Genomic DNA, 7,110 nt, shown 5'->3' on the forward strand with positions numbered 1-7,110 from the left:
ATCACTACCTTGTGGTGATTCACTTGGTTGATCAAGCCATGGTTTGTTTGTTAACTCCATTTTTGCTTGATCTCATATTGCCTGTTTCATATGCATTTATAATTTTCTGCTTACAATGATCATGATGTATTGTTGTGTTTCAGGAGTTTATGTTCATATGATTCAAGTGCTTCACAGCTTCTAGAGTTAGGTGTGAGTGAGTTTTGTTCAACTGTTCCCAACTCACATGTTAAGTCTAGAGTCTGTTTTAGGGTTTTGTCACGGAATAGCCAAAGGGGGAGATTGTAAGGTTGAATTTATTCAACCATCTAATTGGCTTTATTCCGTGCCAAATTTGCTTGTAATTCAGCATTTAGTAACCCTGTATTTAGGTGGGATTGTTGTAAGGGTAGTGAGTGAGATAGTGTGAAGATTGCTCAAGAGTGTGCAAGAAAACAGAGTGTCGCGGCTGGGACTCGCGGGTGGACTCGCGGCTTCAACCCGCCAGAAGATGCACACGTGCCAAGCATGCTGGAAGATGAACAGTCATGCTAGCTGGAGCACTACAGGACAAAACAGGACAACTGGCCATACGGTTAACTCGCGACTGGATCTCGCGACTTGGTCAAGCCGCGAGGTCAAGCTGCGAGCCACCCCTGTTTTGGAAAAACCTGACGTTTCGCATTCCTCTTCACTCCAGTATAAATACCCTTTTAACCCACGATTGAAAGAGAGCTTCCAGAGAGAATTTTGAGAGGGAAACCCTAAAGAAAAACCAGATTGTTTCACCCACAATCTCTACCTTAGAGTCTCATCAAAATCCCTCACTCTCTTCCTCTCCATTGTCAAATCCTTGAGAGGCATTATACCAAACCTGGTTCTCACCATTATCATCTCTGTGAGACAGACGTTTGGAGTTCTGGGAAGCAGTTAGGAAGGAGCCAATCTTTATTGGTTGATGCTACGGTGTAGTAGCGGAATCCGGAAAGCTAGAAAAGAAAAAGGTTCGGCGCAACCTCGTTGGAGCAAGAAGCTTGGAGGGCTTAGGTGCATTGGGTAGATTAGGCTTGGAGGGTCTATTGCTGTCCTTGTATCCCAACTGTATTTTCTAGTGGATTGATTACCGCTTGGAGGGCGGCGGAGAGGTTTTTCGCCGAGGTCTTCGGTTTCCTCTTCGATAACACATCCGGGTGTTATCTCTGTGTTTGCATCTTCCTTCCTCTCTATCTCTGCCTTTACATTATCTGCTGTGGTTTATTTTGTTATGGCTTAGATAGTTGTTTAACCAATTTCATATTGTAGCATATGTTAAGTTTCCGCACACTAGTTGTTTAACATATTGCTTGTGTTGGTTAAGTTGTTTTTGGGGGTCTAAACGTTCAAAAGTGTTTTTGTACACGTTTTTGAACTTTCAAGACTCATTAGGACGCGGCTATAGGCGCATCCCTTGACGAATTTTTTTTTCTTGACGCGGTCTGACTAGTTCCGGGTTCGAGAACCACGTGTGATGGGATAGTCTAATTTAGGAATTTTGTAAGTTGAGAATATTGGTTGTCTAGCTAGTTTTATTGTTAAAGAAAAAAGAAGCCACATTAGGGGAGATGGGTTTTGATTGTGGGTAAGAAAAGAAGCCATAGTAGGGAAGGGTTTTGTAAAGAAGAAGCCATTGTTGGGGAGGGTTTTGTTTATTTGACAGAGGGATCTAAGAAGGGCAACGGGATCTTAGAAGTGAAGTGGGAGTCATGACATCAAAACTTGAGGTACTTTCTTTCCGTTCTATTTCTACTTTTTAGTGTTGCCTACTTTCTTTCTATCTTCTATATTCATACAATTGGGCATCATGCCGTTCACATGATGGTATGCTATAGTATTCAAATAATTTTTTATATGCTTTTTAATTTTTATTTAGAAATATGGGGATAAAGCTTAATAATCTTTGATATGTTGTAGTATTCCAAAAGAAAAGATTGATTTATCTTTCTAAGTGGGCTGAATCACTTTATTGAAGAACACCTTATCTAGTCTTCCTACATTCTACCCATCTATGTTTCCTATCCTAGTAGGTGTTGCTAGACTTATTAAAAAATTACAAAGGGACTTTCTATGGGGAGATGAGTTTAATTATCACTTGGTTAAGTGGAAAAATGTTTGTGTATTAGTCCAATATCTTTATGTTTGTGTACTAGTTCAATATGGGGGTTTAGGTGTGAGTAATCTGGTTTTATTTAATAAGTCTCTTTTGGGGAAGTGACTGTGGAGATATGATATGGAATGTACTGCCTTGTGGAGAAGGGTAATAAAAGAAAAATATGGTAGCATTTGGGGGGTGGTGTTCTTGTAGCACGAGGTTGGTTTATGGAAGTATATTAGGAAGGGGTGGGATGACTTTTCTCCTTTTATCATCTTTAAGGTGGTGGATGGTTCTTGTATTAAATTTTGGTGTGATGCATGGTGTAAGGGGCTTTGGTGAAAATTTTAACCATTGATAATTTAAGGAGGCAAAAAGTGTTGGTAGTGGATTGGTGTTGCATGTGCAAGAGGAGTAGGGAGACCATTGGCCACTTACTCATTCCTACACTACCCAGTAGCTCAATAGTTTTGGAATATGGTGTGTTCACTATTTGGTGTTCATTGGTTCATGCTACGTAGTGTTGTGGAACTTTTAACGAGTTGTTCAAGGGAGTTCAATTGACTTAGATCTAAGGTGCTTTGGAAAATGACCCCTCATTGTCTTATTGGGTCATTTGGAGGGAATAGAACAAATGTTGTAGACACTGCATTTTGTAACCCTTATGACTTGGTCCCTGTTCCCCAATGATGCTCAAACTTTGAGGCCCAAGGCCAGTTTAGAGCCCAATCAGATATCAAATTGACTTGAAGAGTGCTAAAATGGAAAATATAACCTTTTAAATGACAAAAATCTAATTTTAAAAATAAAATGATCAAAGTGGCCCTCGGCTCACGTACGTGGGCAGCAGCCTGCGTACATGGGTCAGAGCATGCGTACATAGGCACATTCCTACGTATGTAGCTAGGGTTTCAGAAGCATAGGAAAGTCAAGTTTTCTGCAATAATGACTGAAGTTTGGAATGAATTGTACATCGTTCGAGAGCTGCTCCAAACCCAATTTTTTCCATTATATAAAGCCTTATACGGTACATTTTCAAAACATACAAAATTCCCATGGGAAAAACCTACAATTCACTAGAAAATAGTGAATCAAAAGGGAGTTTTTCACAAAACACCCTCAAGTAAATTTTATTTGATTGGGACCTTTTCTGGCCCCAATCCTTTTAGTTTAACGCTGCTAATCACTTTCTTATTGGTTTGTGAATAGATTGATTGAGGGAAACGGTCAAAATCAAGCTTGGAAAGTTTTTTGTGTGAGGTATTATTTTAAACTTCTCTTTTTCCCTTTCTTTTTATTTTTTGCTTTTAAATCTTCTTGGTTTTTTTAATTTGTTTGTTAGAATATGTTTTAACATACTTTTCTAGGTTAGGTTTAAGTTTTTGTATGTTTAAAATGCATGTTTGTTTGTTAGAATTAGGGTTTTAGTTCATGCTCTGTTTTCTGCCTTATTCATTTTTGGGTTAGGGTTTTGAACAAGCCCCACGTATGCATGTCATGAGCATGCGTACACAGGTTAAATCCTGTGTACGTGGGCTTCTGGCTGCACACGTAGGTGCTTGCCCTGAAACCCTAATCCAGATTCCTTTTGTTGTTTGGTTGGTTTGTTTCACATGCTTTGTCTCTTTTTAAAAGCCTTTTCATACGTTTATACGTATTTGTGTCTCTTGACTTCTATGCTTGCTTGTCTTTAACATGTTTAGATTAGGGTTTTCTTATGTTTGTTTCTTGCTTTGATGCCATGCCATTCATTTATATGTCCATGCATCAATGCAATAGGTGTTGTGTTGCTAAAAGGTAAGTGAAGGTAAGTCATGCATTGGTATGAACATGCATTTGGTGATGTATGTCATTTGAATGTTTGTTTTAGGTCCAATTGTATACTTTATGTGATCTTGTGATTGCCACGATCAAGTTGCTGCCTTGTTTTAGATGTATGATAAGGTTTTCACATGCTAGATGAATGTTAGGGTTTCTTATGTGTGTTTGGCTCTCTTTTGCTTTATGGATTGATAAGTATGCTTGTTTAGGGATAAAGATGTCATGTTGTGTGTTATATGCATGATTAGTGTGTGTGTGTGTGTGAGTTTAGAAATACAAGTGTTGAATTAATTTTTAATAGGTTTAAGACATAAGACACGATGATGGGAGGCCAACCTTAGGGTTGGGCAATCTTGGGTGCCTAACACCTTCCTAAGAGCGTACCTAAACTCTGAATCCATACTCTGGTAGTAAGATCAAAGGTCCCTCCTCTAGAGGACGCTATATATATGGTTCCTAAACCATTGAAAAAACTAGGTGGCGACTCCAACTCCTTGTGTCCACACATGTACCTTTATGTTTGTGTGCTAGTTCAATATGGGGGTTTTGGTGTGCGTAATCTGGTTTTATTTAATAATTCTCTTTTGGGGAAGTGGCTGTAGAGATCTGCTATGGACAGTACTGCCTTATGGAGAAGGGTAATAGAAGCAAAATATGGTAGCTTTTTTTTTGGGGGGGGGGGGGGGGGGAGGGGCGGGGGAGAGGGGTGGTGGTCTTCTTGTAGCATGCACTAGCCTTATGGGGTTGGTTTATGGAAGTATATTAGGAAAGGGTGGGATGGTTTTCATCATTTTATCATTTTTAAGGTGGTGGATGGTTCTTGTATTAAATTTTGGCATGATGCATGGTGTGAGGGGCTTTCGTGAAAATTTAAACCATTAATAATTCAAGGAGGCAAAAAGTGGTGGTTGTGGATTGGTGTTGTATGTGCAAGAGGAGTGGGGAGACCACTGACCCCTTACTTACTCCTACATAGCCTAGTAGCTCAAGAGTTGTGGATTATGGTGTGTTCACTATTTGGGATTCATTGGGTCATACCACGTAGTGTTGTGGAACTTTTAGCCTTCTATATGTTTTATTTTATTTTTATTAAGAGACATGGGGATAAAGCTTAATAATCTTTGATATGCTATAGTATTCCAAAGAAAAGATTGATTGTATCTGATTCCTATCCTGATAGGTGTTGCTAGACTTATTGAAATATTACAAAAGGGACTTTTTGTGGGGTGGATTAGGATATGAGTTTAAGATCACTTGGTTAGGTGGAAAACTGTTTATGTATTAGTTCAATATGGGGGTTTAGGTGCGTGTAATCTGGTTTTATTTAATAAGTCTCTTTTGAGGAAATGGCTGTGGAGATGTGCTATGGAAAGTACTGCCTTGTGGAGAAGGGTAATAGAAGCAAAATATGGTAGCATTTGGGGGGGGGGGGTGGTGGTGTTCTTGTAGCGTGCACTAGCCTTTTGGGGTTGGTTTATAGAAATATATTAGGAAGGGGTGGGATGGCTTTTAACCTTCTATCATCTTTAAGGTGGTGGATGGTTCTTGAATTAAATTTTGGCGTGATGCATGGTATGAGGGGCTTTGGTGAAAATTTTAAGGAGGCAAAAGGTGGTTGCAAAAAGTGGCGGTGATGGATTGGTGTTGTATGTGCAAGAGTAGTGGGGAGACCATTGACTACTTACTCACTCCTACATTGTCCAGTATCTCAAGAGTTGTGGAATATGGTGTTTTCACTGTTTAGGGTTCATTGGGTCATTTTGCGTAGTGTTGTGGAACTTTTAACAAATTGTTCAAGCGAGTTCAATAGACATAGATCTAAGCTACTTGAGAGAATGATCCCTCATTGTCTTATGTGGGTCATTTGGAGGGAAAGGAACACATGTACCAATTGACAGGAATGAAACTTTTTTTTTAGACCTTGTTTGATTGGGTAAATGCTAGGGGTGTTTTTACATTTATTTCTTTACATGATATGCTTGATTTTTGTACTTTCATTGTTACTTAGTTTTTTACCCGTTGCTTCTAGCACACGACTTGTGTGCTTTTTTTCCCCCTCTTTTTTCTTACACTCAATAGAAAACAAATAGGAGATCAAAATTTAGAAATTGGAAAAACGAGAGAGAGAGAGAGAGAGAGAGAGAGAGAGAGAGAGAGAGAGAGAGAGAGAAGAGTAGGGAAGAGGAGTTATGATAAATTAAATGCAATCGGCAACTTACCCCCTGCAACCCACGTCAACCTGCCTCTGTTACACTAATTTGAGCTTGTTTTAGAGAGAGAGAGAGAGAGAGAGAGAGAGAGAGAGAGAGAGAGAGAGAGAGAGATATTTTGAGTAAGGAATGGAATGAAAGTAAACTATGAAAAGGAGGTAAGTGGGTGTATTGTTCAATAAGAATAGCTAAAAGAAGAGAAAATTTTAGAGACCTGGAGCATTTTAATTTGCTATACAGTAGATCAAAACCCTCACAAGCATGTGGCCTTATCATAATTGTTGGGAAGAGTGAGATTCATATGGCCTAGTCTCGACAAATTGTCACAAATGTAGGAATAGACAGAGGTTTAGGACTGAAGAGTGAATCTATACATAAAGGGGCTAATGATTTGTTTGGACTTATTGTCAAGCTCAGATTTATAATCCTACCATTAGTTAATTCGACAATCTAGTCCAAGATTTAACCATTCTTGCTTAGGGATTACTAGAATTTGTGAGTTACTAGATTTACTTTTGAACTATGATCCTACCCATATTTAGTTTAACAATCTAGTCCGAGATTTCACACTCTTATGCAGAGTTTGATTAGAATTTTTGAAGTAGTGGATTTTCTTTTGAAAGTGAGAATCACATTCTTTTAAGTGTTTAGTGGCAGTAGAAGTACATCCAAAATCTTAGTGGTTGCTTCGTATTTAAATTTGTGTTTCTTTATTTGATTGTGTGACAAGACCACATGGCGATGTAGTAAAAATGAGAGGACTAATTGGTGAGGTAGCAGCGTTTATGTAACAAGTAGGTGATGCACAAAAATTAAGAGATAGATTAAGATTGGAAATCAATTTTTCAGGAAGACTAAGAGTGATGGATCTTATGATGATAGTTACATTCTTAGACAATCCGTGCTTTCTCTAACTGCATCTGGTTATAGATTGAGATTCCTTCAAAATATGACTTTTTGGATGCTCATAGA

Source organism: Quercus robur, chromosome 3, assembly GCF_932294415.1.
Source record: "Quercus robur chromosome 3, dhQueRobu3.1, whole genome shotgun sequence".
Classification (NCBI taxonomy): Eukaryota; Viridiplantae; Streptophyta; class Magnoliopsida; order Fagales; family Fagaceae; genus Quercus; species Quercus robur.